At 44.2% G+C, this 14,794-nt stretch overlaps 1 protein-coding gene and 1 pseudogene across 3 annotated transcripts in view; one reads left to right on the top strand and one right to left on the bottom strand.

The window, feature by feature from the left end:
- The window catches only part of DENND1A (DENN domain containing 1A), a 479,039-nt gene that overhangs the window by 320,330 nt on the left and 143,915 nt on the right, over positions 1–14,794 (top strand). The gene's annotated exons all lie outside the window — the stretch shown is intronic.
- LOC308249565 (proteasome maturation protein-like) lies at positions 1,054–12,839 on the bottom strand (annotated as a pseudogene). Its single transcript has 3 exons — positions 12,498–12,839; positions 12,185–12,270; positions 1,054–1,365 (listed from the first exon to the last, which is right to left on the bottom strand). The product of its transcript is annotated as a proteasome maturation protein-like (transcript).

Here is a 14,794-nt window from a genome sequence, read left to right as displayed (position 1 = left end):
CTGCTCCATAATCTAAGTTTTAAGCCTCTGCTCCAAGTTTGCCCATTTCGCTGGTTTGCCTCTTAAGGCCTCTTCTTTTTTGGCTTCTTAAGGAGTTGTTCTTCCTGTTTTCTCCACTGTCTGATCATATACTCAGCGGGAGGAGGTCCAAATTGTCTCTCTGCGGCTCTTTCCATGCTCTTTTGCATAGCTGATTACATTCAGTTTGAATTTTGCAGAGTAAGGCAATTGCTTACCGGGATTTATCTTCTTATTTTTGACATCTTTATGGGCTCAGAATGCTCCGGTCCCTGTTGCATCTGCACACTCTCCACCTCCACCTCCAATTACAGCAGCAGCTGATGTCAGTAACAATAAGGCTCGTGATTGGAGAAAGCCTATTTGACAAGGTTTGGGCTGCTACGCACCAGTGCGGCTCCCTCTTTGGCTTACTTCCGTGTATAAGATGCCCCTCAATTTTCAGTCAAACGATTTTAGAAAAAAATAGTGTCTTATACATGGAAAAATACGGTAAATCTTTGTGTGTATGGGCCTTGTAGTCTTAAGTACTCCTTGTGCCATGTGAAAGCATATATTGTTAGTGTTCACTGGCAGAATGTTTATTTGTTCAACAGGGATTTTCTATGGAGAGATGTTAGTTAAAGGGGACAAGCTTTCAGTTATAACATGAATATGTTCTGAGGATCTACTATACAGCATAGTGACCATGTTAATAATACAAAAAAAGATAACTGAAGTAACGGACATGTTAATTAGATGACCTGTGATTATTTCATAACATTTATGTCAAATCATCACATTATACTTCAAATACGTACAGTTTTGTCTATTATACTTAATAAACCAGCCATTTCCTGAGCACCTACTATGTGCTGTGCTTTGCACTGGATATATGCACGCAGAGATGATTAAGACATGAACCTCATTCTCAGTGAGTCACAGAGCTAATGGAAGGCTAGACAGCCAGTCTTGCCCCACACTTCTCTAATCCCAGGCCATTCTCTCGCTATAAATGAAGGAATATTATGGAACATGCATATATCACTCCCCAATTTAAAACCCTTTAATGGCTCCCCGTTCTCCCTCTGGGTGAAATTCGAGCTCCAGAATATGGCCCTTTGTGATCCAGTCTGCCTCCCTCTCCTGGCACATCTCTTGCTGCTTTCCTACCCGCTTACGCTTCACACCAGCAGCTTCGCCTCCATCTGCAGGAGCCCCGGACACTTCTGGTTCAGTATCCCAAATGGGCAGATCTACAGCCAGTTCAGGAATGGAGATTATTTTTCCAGCCAAGTGTTTTTTGGCTGTGGCCTCAGTGTGTTGGGCCTTAGGAACATGGAGATGTGTAGGAAATAGTCGCTGTTCCTGGAAAAGGAGAGAGGAGCATACTGGGAGGCGGGAACAGAATGAATGGAGGCTGGAGGTGTGAACAAAAGTGGATGTGTTTGGGCAGGGATTAATCGTTTAGTCCAGCTGGAACATAGGGTGAGTGGTTGGGAGGGACAAAAGGTGAAACCAAAGAAGTAGACAGGAGGGACCAGATTGGGAGTGGCCTTCTGTCATAAACACACAATTGAGCTTCATATTTTGGGCAGCGGGGAATCAACTAAGATAATTAAGCCAAGGAATGATGGGATAAGATCTGCACTGCACTGAGTCCCAGACTGAAGGTTGAGTGTTGGATCCAACCTCTTGTTGCTTCTCTGGTTCCGAGAATCTGGCCAAAGCTGCCCCTCACTCCAAACTACTGATATTGGACTTGGGGTCGGGGGACAGTTTGCTAAAAAGAATTCTTACAAGTGTCCAGTCTTTCATCCTTCATCCTTTAAAAGGATTGCCTGAAGGTCTCTGTTCTTGTTGGACCACTCACCAGGAGTGTCTACTCCATGACTTACTAATTTCAGGCAGGAAGGGAAGGAGCATCGTGGCCCAGTGGGCCTTGCCCTGAGTGTGTGTGCATGATTTGTCAACAATCGAGTATTTTATGGGAGTTTATGGGACTTCATTAAAGACGCTGGAGCAGGAGCACTGTGGGACATCAGAAGAGACCTCAGCAATAAACCGCAGCTCCAAGCTTTGGAATGCAGTAAATGTTTAAGAGACTTCCTTCCTTTCATTACTGAATTTTACTTTACTTTCATACCAGTAAAGAGTTGTGTTTTAATGGTTGAAATTTCTTGATTCCGTTTTCCCCAGGTCTGTTTAAAAGCTACATTTTATCTTTGAGGATGTTTGGCTCGTGGTAGAGGAAGTGCTGCCAGCAAATTCAATTAACTGGCAGAGCTCACAGATATTGTACACGGATTTCTTTTTTTCTTCTTTTTCACAACTGCTACATAAACACAGCTGGGTTTAATATTTGTTGTAACAAAGATTCAACTTGAATCATTTTACTCTGGGTAATTAATGCATGGAATCTCGGCTACTTTTTCGTTTGTTTGTAATCCTCTGCATTTCTTTACTCTGGCTATCCAGATAATGAACTGTGCTCCTCTAGGTCTTTGCCCTGCCTTAAAACTGCTTAATATTTGGCCGTTCCCACTAGAGAGCAGATGCTTTTCTTTGAAGAATTGAATTTCTGTCAGCTCTTTTATGCATCATGTGTTTGGAACTGTAAGTGGATCAAGTTGTTCATCACAGCAGGGACACTGTGAAACACATCTATTATACACACTTCCCACCCCCCTTCCTGTATTTTCTCCCCTGAAGAGGTGGAGATGCCCAAATCCCCTTGGGAGATATCTCACTCCGTGTGGCTGCATCCATGTGATCCACCCTGGATCCGTCCTGGCCGCATCCCTAAGCGTGGAGATCTATATCCATTCAGCTCAGATTGCTGCTGAGACAAATCCTGCTTTTATCTGTGTAAACACCAGGCACTTCATTAACTCCCAAATACACACCCAAGTTCCGGTCACTAAACAAACCCACCAGGCTTAGCATAATGAGTGATGTTTCAGTAAATGATGCCCTAGAAAATGTTCATTGTGCGCCCATTATTCTTTTTTTTTATGCTAAAATAATGGCTTGGGTAGTTTTGACTTTGGAGTTGAGCTAGCGTGGAAGAATAGGCACCACCTATTAGGCTTCAGCTGTGTGCCAGCCACTGTGCTTGGTGCATTGGAAATCTTGACTTTTAAAAAAATGTATTTTTGTTGATTTCAGAGAGGAAGGGAGAGGGGGAGAGAGATAGAAACATCAGTGATTGAGAATCATCAGTTGGCTGCCTCCTGCATGCCCCATACTCAGTATCAAGCCTGCAACCTGGGCATATGCCCTGACTGGAATCGAACCATGACCTCCTGGTTCCTAGGTCTATACTCAACCACTGAGTCACACTGTTTGGGCTTGACTTGTTTTTTAAATCTTTACCCAAAGACATGCTTATTGATTTTACAGAGAGGAGAAGGGAGAGAGAGAGAGAAACATTGAGTGGTTGCCTTCCTGTACCATCAATCCCACAACCTAGGTATGTGCCCTGACCGAGAATTGAACCCTGCAACCTTTCCTTGTATGGGACAACACTCCAACCAAGCCACGCCGGCCATGGTGAAAATCTTAATGTTTAATCTACATAACAATCTTTTAAAAAGTAATGGTAGTTACTTTACCCCATCCAGTTAATAGCAGCTGACTCAGGATTTGAACTCAGGTCCATTGGAACCCAGTGTAAAACAACATATTATTTGTTGGGTATTGTACCCTCACACTCAGGGTTTGCTACACATTCATTCATTCATTGGTTAATTAGTGCATTGATTTATTACACCTGCTTATTACATGCTGCCATTTCTCCATTTGATTCCCCCATTCCATGGCAATTCTCAGGCCAACTGGCTTTCATGAACAACTTGTATCTGTAAATCTGAACTGGAGGTGATTTCAGTCATTTATTTAGTTTTGTTTTTCCCATCAGAACTCAATGCAAATACAATCCAACTTCCCCAAACAACCTACCATTTTCTTAGAGTTTTCATTTTACATATTTCAATCCCTAGATTCAGCTTTGAAACTGACAGCTAAAAAAATAAAATAAAATAATAAATCCAAATCCAAGTAGTTCATTTTGTCAACATAGCTTTGAAAAAAAAGTCTTGATGTTCCTGCTGTGATATGCTCAGCTTTTGGGCCTCAGATAGTGGTGCAGAGGGGAAAAGTGCATTTTGGTGCATTTTTAATAGATAACATTCAATTTGCAGGAGTCATTATGGGATATCACATGTCTGACTGAAATACCACTGATCTGTGGAATTAATTGTAGTTAAATGGGAAGGTGGCCTTTGCTCACAAAGAAAGTCATTAGTCTCTTGGTAAACAGTTTTAGTTATGATTAACTTGAGTCTTCTTCCAAACACTTTTCATTAGAACCAGGCATGGTGTCCTGGTTCATTAGAAATAGAGCAGCCCCTTTATTTTTGATTTGCTGTCCATTTTGTTGTTGAAAGATTTGGTGTGTGCTTTTTAATTGGTAGAGGATATGTTGTAAAAAAGAAAAAATCCATGTATAACTTCCCTTTTGCAAGTGCATCTCTGTTTTTTCAAAGGTAACTTACATTTTTATTTTGCGTATTGTGTTTGCAAGAGAATGGCTCTTGGTTTATTCATGTTGACAACTGAAAAGCCTTAGACCTAATTAAAAGAATTTCCACGAGCACCTTTACTGAACCATTTCATTACGCGGCACTGCACAGCTTGCATTGTGAAACATGGTGATGGTGTAGATCTGACCTTTAAACTTAAACTGCCAGAAGTATGGGGAGAAAACCCTCCTTTGAAAATACTCCCAGATACGTACATATATAGGCATACGTGCATGCATATATTTGGTTAGAAATAATCTTTATATTGAATGACCACCTAGTAATTTAAATACACATTTACTTTGAGTCCATCTTCCTATAGCTTGGGCAGATTTTCAGCTGCATTAAGAAAGTTGTGTGTGTGTGTGTGTGTGTCTTGAAGCTAAATTGTTTTATAGGGAAAACAAAGACAATTTCACTTCCTCTGGGGGGAAAAAAAGTGTATGAGGAAGATAAGCTTTACAAATAGAAAAATGCAAAAGTATTTGCTGCTGTGTGTCTCAGGATAAAATGCTGAGGTAGGGGTTACACGCGTGGGGAGAGCTGCAGTGTTTGTGCCAAAATCCTCCCGAGCTTTATTTGGCAGATAGTGGAAATGGGTCTTTTTGTTTTTGTTTTGAAATTGTACGTTTTTACTTCAAGAATATCGTCCTAAAGACTTGCTAGTTTGTTCATAGCATGCTCAACAAAGCCATTATAGCACAAAGTGAAGTAGCCTTCACATAATGAAAATTAATCCTTTTGTCTGACAAAAAAAGCTGCTTAGTATTGTAATGCTTGCTTCTAACTTTCTGACTTAATACTCAGCCCGTGAGATGTCAGGAGAGTCGGAGGGAGCAGAGACCTGGGCCCCTGGGGTCAGAGCCAGCTCCAGCTCCGAGCGCCGTCTAACTAGCACAGTCCCCACTCCCCCATGGAGAACAGTAACTTTGAGGGGAAAATGGGATGCAGAAGAAGCAATTAAAGCCAACTGAGGTCAAGGTACAACCATGTTCTCAAGAAATAGAAAAGCAAGGAGTGAGAGGAAGCAATAATGGAGATATATTAAGTTTGGGGAAAATAAACCAGTATCGGGGACAAACCCAATTTGCTAGCCTAAGAAATCCTGGCAGCAGTGAGAAGTAATGGAATAGCACCAACCTGAGAGGAAGACAGACTTGGGCTTGGCATTGGCCTCTGCCCCTTGCTGCACCAGCCACCAGCTACTGGCTGTGTGACGTGAGGCTGCGGCTCTCTTTCCTCATCTCTGTAATGGGGATAACTGGCTGCCTGGCACAGTGGGGCTGAAATTTCCACGGTGCTGGGCATGAAACACCTGCCACGGCAGTTGGTACCTAGTGGAGTGCTTCATAAATGCTGGTTCCTGTTCCTTTTTCCTGGTAATTTCCTGGTTTTCCCAGAAACTGTTACTGCAAAGAGAATGAAGTGGGATTGCCTTTACATAGCAAGACTTTTTGCTTCCAATTTGAGGCAAGAACTAACCGAGGCACAGGTGGATAACACCGTGTCTGTGTGAAGACGGCAAAGGGAGGCAGTGTAGATGTGCCCCGAGGACAGGTCAGCGCGCAGTAAGTAGTCCCTCTGCCCCTGTCCACACCCAGACATCTTCCAGGAGACCCTGTAACAGAGCCCTGACGCCTGCTTTATTCAGGAAAGGAAGCATCCATTTGCCTTAGTCCTTGAGGGCCATTTTTTAAAGGCACAACAAAAGTGTGATTCTATTGCCCCCTCCCAGCTGCTGCTGGGTGTCTGAATTGTCCAACAAAAATCTTTAAACTCCAAATCTGACACTGAGCAATTAACGCACCTCCTCAGGGAAAGAAATGGGGCCCCTGCACAGGCTGACTTGAGCCAGACATTTAGAAGAACTGTCCCTCTACTTGAGGTGCCGCGCTGAGGATGTTCATGGTCCCTGCCTTCCTAAGTGCCCGATCTAATAGAAGAGAGAGACAGACATTGGATTGTTGGAAAATGCGTTGTTGCACATCGCTGTGTGTCCCTAAAGGAAAGGTATAGTGAGAGTATAAAATGGGGCGCCGCTATCTAGTCTGAGGGGGTCAGTCTGAGGAAGTGATATTTGAGCTGAGATCTGAAGAATGTATAGTACTTGATCTAGGACCCTGTGTTGTCCAACATGCTAGCCACTATCCCCATGTGACTATTTAAATTGATTTAAATGAAGTAAAATTTAAAATTTCAATTCCTGAGTCACACACTAGCCACATTTCAAGTGCTCAGTTGCAGCTGCCACGTTGGATCACACATATGCTAGATTATTTACGGAAAGTCCTGTTGGACGGTGCTGAATTCTAGGGAGTGATGGCAGTGAGAGCTCTCTAAGCAGAGGAGCTAGCTTATGTGAAGGCCTTGGGGTGTGAGGGAGGCCAGTGCAACCAGGGCCCCGAGGGTGTGGCTAAAACCAGGGATGCAGGAACCTCGCATCTGAAAGAGGCTGGGGCCAAGTCACTCAGCCTTGCAGGCCAGGCTGGGACTTTAGTCTTTGTCTTCAGAGCAATAAGGAAACTGCTGAATGATCTTAGGGTGCCAGTGCTGATGGAAAGAGATGGATGGGAGAGTCTTAGAGGAGGACAGATGAACAGTACGCCATCCTTCTTCTCCCCTCGCTCCCCCGCAAGTTGCTACCAAGTGACAAATCTGTATTTGTTGAGTGCCAATATGAATTGCAAGGGTTATTTTCGTTCTAGTGGTGATGAAGATATGTAAACTTCCAGTTGTACAAAAGGCTAAATGATAGGACAGTGATGTAGACAATACAAGAGCACCTTTTGAAGCAGTGATAACTAACTTAGGCTGGTCTGCGGGAGCTTAACTGTATGTCAGGAGCTGGGCCCTGGTCCTATGCAACTCTGTCTAGCACAGCTTCAGCGTGGGGCCTGCAACAATGAGGCGTCCACCTAAGCCACAGGCCAGTGTGCCCTGGGAAGGAGCTCTTCGTTGTGACGGAGGACATCACAGAGAGTCAGAGGCTTTTTTTTATATTTAGGAGGTTTTGTTAGAGAGTAGGATGAAGAACATCCCAGGCCGAGGGATGATTTCTTGGCCTCTGAAATCGAAGAGAAGACAACATGGGAAACAGAGTTAGAGCCAGGCCCATAGAAGGCCTTGAATATTGTGCTCAGGAATGTGCACTTTGTCAGCAGCATGGAACCACTGCAGATTTTAGAGGAAGGGAGTGATGAGATTCAACCTGCTGTTTCAGGAAGACCGTTCAATGCACAGGATGGATTGGACCAAAAAGGAAATAGAGGAAGGGCCACCATTTGTGACAGACTGTTGCAGTAGTCCAGGTAAAAGATGAAGCCTGAACTAATACCAAAAAGCTAGGCAGTTGGCCACATCCATTATCCATTTTACACCCAATATATTTCAGGCCTCACAGTGCATGTTGGTTGCAGATGTCTCATTTCACAGCAGAGGAAACTGAAGCTCGGAAAGGCTAAGAGTAGGGAAGCCAGGTTTCTAACCTTAGACTTTGGCTTATGTGATGCAAGCTCTACTCTCTCCTGCATGCGGAATGCAGGGGATAGAGAAGCAGGTGAAGCCAGGAGGCCTGAGAGGTAGAGCCTACAGTGACCAGGTAAAACAGGAGCCAGGGTAGGGTAGGGAACACTGCATTTGTTATTGGACATGTTCCGTTTGCGGTGTTGTCCACGTTAACTCATTCAGCAACCGCAGGTCCATTTGCCTTGCAATTTGGGTTTCTTCTTAATGATGACCTTCTGCAGAAGGGGACAGAATGAGTGTCAATTTCTCCCCCAACCCTACCCAACTAGACCACTTTCTTCTAATGACCAAATGTGATCCTAGACCTGCCTCAAGGCAGAGGCCCAGCCACTGAAAATGCCTTGCAGGAGGTCAGAACACTCGCCATCTGTTCTTTCATTCAGAAGAAACTGCCGGGTGACCAGGCCCTGTGGACCTTCTGGTAGACACTGCAACTCACCGAAGAATCACCTATGCAGTCCCAGGGCCCAGGCACGGTGTCATTAGTCAGGTCTCAGGGGTTAAGGAAGGCTTTGCAGATGAGGGGACATCTGGCTTCCGTCTTTCCCTTAACCCAAGGCAGTGTTTAATTTGACTATTAAAGAAAAATACCTCATTTAAATTCTTTATTATAAAAGTAACATATGCTTTTTTATAAAAGATAATCAAAACAATCAAAAGTTCATAAAATAGAAAGCATCTCTGCATGGTTAATGCTTGATACATGGCATTTTAGATTTATATTACAGATATGTACATATATAATTCTTAAACGCTTCATGCTGTACATATTGCTCTGCAGTTCGCGTGTTTTCCTCCCATTTGGCAATATTTTGTGGACATCCTTTCATGTCAGTTTACAGACTACATCCACATTCTGTTAGCTATACTGTGTTTCATAGTGAGGATGTGGTATAACATACTTCATCAGCCCCATTGATGGACGCTTGGATGGTCTTTCAGAGGGTGAAGAGATGTTCTCAAGCAGGACAGGAAGGGACAGGGACAGTTCCCTCTGAGTTGTTGGCGTGTATTGACTGGAGAGTTGTATGTGCTTCTAATAGAAATTCGGTATTGGTTGAGTAAAACTTGCCATGGGGCTGTGAGAGGGAAGGCAGGCCAACTGAGGAAAGCCTCAGGCTGCTCTGAGGAATTGGGATGGTTTTCTGAAGGTCCTGGTGGCCAAGGGTGGGGGCATGGGAGGATTTGAGGGAGGAGTTGAATTGATCAGATTCATGTTTTCCCTAAATGACTGGGTCAGCTCTGGGTGGATGGCATTGAGGGGAAACTGGAGGCAGAGAGCTCGTCTAGGAAACTACTGCTCCACCACTCTGGGCCAGAGAGACCGATGGAGCTGACGGGCGCAGGGCCAACGTCATGGGCTCTGAGAGGAGAGAGCAGGTTCAGGACGTAGTTAGGGTGGTGTTGATAAGACATGAGAATGGTGGAAATGAAAAGAGAAGTAGGGAATCCAGCATCGGAATCTGTCCTGGGAGGCTGGTTGGAGGATGCTGCAGTAACCACAATGGGAGACGCTGATGAATTCAACTCTGTAGTCCCTTCCCTTTGTTTTCTGCCTGCCTCCTCTGATGCCTGATTACCGGAGGAAGCCATCCTCATCAGCATTTCCGCCACCCCCAATGTAAGCCCAATGTACCCCGATGTCAGGGATCTGATCAGACCCTCCAGGAGTACTCAGCAAGCTCAGCTTTAGATGTCTGACTGGGTTATTTGAGCCTTAGATTTCTTCCCTCAGTTTCATTTAAAGGACAAAATGCTACCACCAGTTATCAGATGTGTATACACTTGAAGTTCCCAAGTTTGAAGTGCTGACAAAAGCTTTCACATGTTGCAGGGTGAGGAGAGGTCTTCAGAAGTCTTGGCCTAAGTGGTCACAGGGGCACCAAGAGCCCAGGACCACTTGGCTGGTTTCAGACCAGCTGGGCAGGTGGGAAGGCACACACTCGTGTTTGCTCAGTTACCATCAGCGACTACCTCTTTGTGTAAAATGGTAATGAGGCCATTAGGAGAGGCTTACCTGAAGAGCAGCTTGTGAATCCTAGGTAATTAAACACCTCCTGAATGAACGGGAAAGGCCAGGGAAGGTTAAGTGAGGAATAATCTGCGGCACAGGTGGCCCAAGGCCTTTGAGGAGCCGGAAGAAGAGTGACAGTGGCTTGCACCATTTCAAAGGATGGAAATGTCCAGGAGGGACAGGATTTTTTTATTACTTGGAGGGTGGGGAGTGGGCAGTATTTTTAACGTCTTAATAAAGCATATATGCATTGCTGGTGGGAATGCAGACTGGGGCAGCCACTATGGAAAACAGTATGGAGTTTCCTTAAAAAATTAAAAATGGAAATGCCATTTGACCCGGTGATCCCACTTCTGGCAACATATCCTAAAAATCCCAAAACACCAATCAGAAAGAATATATGCACCCCTATGTTCATAGCAGCATTATTTACAATAGCCAAGATCTGGAAAGAGCCCAAGTACCCATCAGTAGATGAGTGGATAAAAAAACAGTGGTTCATTTACACTTTGGAATACTATGCGGCTATACAAAAAAGAAGGAACTCTTACCCTTTGCAATAGCATGTATGGACCTGGAGATTATTATGCTAAGCGAAATAAGCGAGTCAGAGAAAGACAAATGCCATATGATCTCACTTATATGTGGAATCTAATGAACAAAATAAACGGATGAACAAAATAGGACCAGAGGCATGGATGCATGGAACAGACTTACAGATCTCAGAGAGGGGGGTACTGGAAGAGATTAACCAAAGAACATATATTCATATATGCATAGTCCATGGACATAGACAACAGTGTGGTGAAGGCCGGAAGGTGGGGGAGGACCTGGGTAAATAGGGATAAGGGGGGAGGAGGGGGGAATGGGAGACATCTGTTATAGTGTCAACAATTTTTTTTAAAAAGCATGTGTCTTTTTCACATTGCTATTTCAGGTTGAAAGTCCATGGCAATCTGCCTGGGTGCCAAATGGCCTGCGTTGCTTCTCATGGAGCACCCACCGCTATGATTCAGGGGCTCATAGGTCCCAGAGTAGGGAAGGTCACAATAAACCGGCTATTTACACTCAGATGTTGAGACCAAATCCAAACTGCTTCCAGAGGAAAATTGTTTCCTTGGCCTTCCTCCAAACAGAGATGGGGTGACCACCCTCTCAGTGCCTGCTCCTGTCCTTCTGACTTATCAGAGGAGAATGGCAGTCCTACCTACACTCTGTTGACTGTCCAAGCATGGTATGTCCCCACAACAACAACACAGGATTCTTTCCCCTATACGCAGTAAACACTGATGGCCTACTATGTGCTAAGTACCGTGTTCCGTGTGTCCTTTTGGCTTATACATGAATATTCATAGCAGCATTATGTATTAACTACTCCCCCCACTGGCCTGATCACCCCTAACTGCCCTCCCCTGCCAGCCTGACTAACCACCCTCCCCTGCCTGCCCGATTGCCTTAACTGCTCTCCCCTGCCGGCCTGATCACCCCTAACTGCTCCCCTGCCGACCTGATCACCCCTAACTGCCTCTGCCTCGGCCCCCGCCACCGTGGCTTTGTCCAGAAGGAGGACTGGATGACCGAAGATGTCCAGTCGACCCAGTCTAATTAGCATATTACTCTTTTATTAGTATAGATGAGCATTATGCTTAGTGAAAGAAGCCACTCACAAAAGATTACATACATAACTGTTTGATTGCATTTATATGAATTGTCCAGAATAGGCAAATCCATAGAGACAGAAAGTGGATTAGTGGCTACCTTGGGCTAGGCTGGGAAAGGAGGATTGGTGGGGAATAAGAAGTGACTACCAATGAGTCTTCATTTGGGGGTGATGAACATGTTCTGGAATTAGATAATAGTGATCATTGTACAACCTTGTCACTAAAAAAACCCACTGAACTGTACACTTTAAATGAATGAATTTTATGGTATGTAAGATATATCTCTTCGTTTTGCCAGCAGTTCTCATGTGTCAGTACTTTTATTGTTGTATACATAAAATTATAGTAAAAACAAACAAACAACTATAAACAAAATGTAGCCCCTCCATTTCCATGGTCAGCACACTGCATTGCAGTAAACCAAGTTTATATTCCACCATCAAGTGTGATCCCTCCATTAGTGCACTTTGTGATGGGTCATTAAGAGTATCTTCAGCCCAGTTATGGTGGCTCAGTGATTGAGCATGAAACTATGAACCAGGAGGTCACAGTTCGATTCCTGGTCAGGACACGTGCCCAGGTTTGGGGCTCAATCCCCAGTGGGGGTGTGCAGGAGGCAGCTGATCAATGGTTCTCTCCCATCAGTGATGTTTCTGTCTCTCTTTCCTTCTCCCTTCCTCTCTGAAATCAGTAAAAATATATCTTAAAAAGGAATATTTTCAAATCCAATGGTCTCATCACCCCTCAAATTATCCAGTGAAAGGTGTGAGCATGGAAGAAGTAGAAGACACTGGACCTGTTGCACTGCCTTGAATTTCATTTGCAATTTTAGTGGAGCAAGCAGACCCCGGATGTTTCTCAGTATGGAAAATTTCATTTTATCTTCGTTGAGCTGGAAATTTTTTTTGATAATTCAAGTGGATGAGTGGGCAAAAGCTCATTTTTCACACAAGGAAAACCTTTTTGAAGAAGATCATGACTTTCAAAAGGTCCATTTGCTGAAAGTTCAGTAACTGGAATACTGTCCTTCAGCCGAGATGCAGGTCCTCTGGTACTCATCTTCAGCTCGCTCTGTGAACAGCCTCTCAGCTCTGTTACTATAAGATATATCTTAATAAGCTAATAAAATCCCTTATCAGAAACTTAGTAATAAGAAATAATGTTCATAGAACATTTCTAAAGGTATATATAGTCCATCCCAGATCAGTTATTCTTAATGTTTTTTGTTTTAGTTTTTGTTTGTGTAAGATTCTGAGGAAAGCTATGGAACCTATGCCTCCTGAAATGACCATCACTCCTTCATATTAAAAATTTGTAGATGGTTCATGGACCACCTGAATCTAATTTTCTATTTTATTCTTAATTTTATCCTTAAATAATGTCAAGCCATTAGATAGTCCTTTAAGCCCCTGATTCCTGAAATGTACCCATGAAATGTCACCCACATGCTTAAAAACAGTCATTAGCTTTATATTTCTCTCAAGATAAAGGAAGAAATTCCTTAGTGTTCTCACAGGCTCCTCTGACTCCTGCTCTCACCTCATTCTACGGCATACTCACCCTCATTCTCTCCACTGAAGCCACAGCCCTTTCTGTTCCATGGACTCCTCACCACAGAGTCTTTGCAAATGCTGTTCCCCATGTCTGGTACACTGTTCCTCCCTCCCTTGGCCAAGATGACTCCTTCAACTGATCCTTCAGGTCTCAGTTCAAGCCTGTCTCCCTCCAGGAAGCTTTCCTTGACCTCCTTGGTGAGCGGTCAGAGGCTCATCACAGTAGCAATGTCATAGTATTGGTGTTTCCCTCACAAGAGTATAAGTTTTAATGAGGGCAGAGCTTATGTCTAGTTTTGTTCACCATTGTATCCTCAACACCTAACACAGACCTAGGTGCTGAGAAAATAATATTTGTTGAGTGAATGAATGACTCGAGGCTACCACATTGCACAATTCTAGGGACACCTTTCACATGGAACATGGTGTGAATGATGTGCCCAGCAGTTGTGCAATCCTGAGGTGAATGAAGGGCATATTAGAAACAAACCTGGAAGCTTGATGCTGTCTGATGTTGAGGGCAACAGCCATCACATCATAGTCATTCCTACATTGGGAACTCATGGGAAGAATCTCATTTAGTTCTCACTTTCGGGAAAATCTGTGTTCAGCTGGGTACATGAATGGACCCAAGAATCTCACTACTTCTTATGTATCCCTTTTTGCCTTGACCACTAGGAGGCTCTTAAGTCAAAAGTTCATTTCTAGCCACTATGTAAGACCTTATAGCTTATCTTTACGTATTAAATCTATTCCTGGCTACTTTTCCCATTGCCATGGCTTTCTTATCTATTTTATTTTAGCATGTGAGTGCTTATCTATAAGCTGCTGCTATTCCTTTAGAGCAGCGGTCGCCAACCTTTCAGACCTCACACACCACCAGTGGTCTATGGACCACCAGTTGGCGACCGCTGCTTTAGAGTATCAGGTGTGAGCTATATAATCCTATATAATAAAGAGCTAATATGCAAATGGTCGTTGTGCCCTTGCACCAGGGCTGAGGGACCTGAGGCTGGGCCGGGGGACCTGAAGCTGCACCCCCCACCCTGGCGCTTGAGCTGGGGGACCTGAGGCCGCGCCCCCCCACCCCAGTGCTGGGGCTGGGGGACCTGAGGCTGTGCCCCCCACCCCGGCGTCGGGCCCAGGGGACTTGACTCTGGGTCTCACAGTGCGCCCCAGACTCTGACAGGAGGGATATTTTCATATACATTTTACTAATTTTCTTTCATCTCTGACACTTCTATTATAGAGAAAGGGCAAACAGCAATATTCCCAAAATTCTAATTAATTCCCTTTTAACGTGCATGAATTTTGTGCACCGGGCCACTAGTAACATATGTTTATTTATTGTACACTAGTGACCCAGTGTACAGATTTGTGCACATTGAAAGGAAATTAATTAGAAGGTGGCCAGTGGGGACTGGGTGAGATGGTCCGGACATGCCCTGTAGCCAACCTCCT

The sequence above is a fragment of the Plecotus auritus genome, assembly GCF_963455305.1.
Source record: "Plecotus auritus genome assembly, chromosome: 5".
In the NCBI taxonomy this organism is placed as follows: domain Eukaryota; kingdom Metazoa; phylum Chordata; class Mammalia; order Chiroptera; family Vespertilionidae; genus Plecotus; species Plecotus auritus.
The sequence above is the reverse complement of the archived record's forward strand: the minus strand, read 5'-3'. Positions and strand labels throughout refer to the sequence as shown.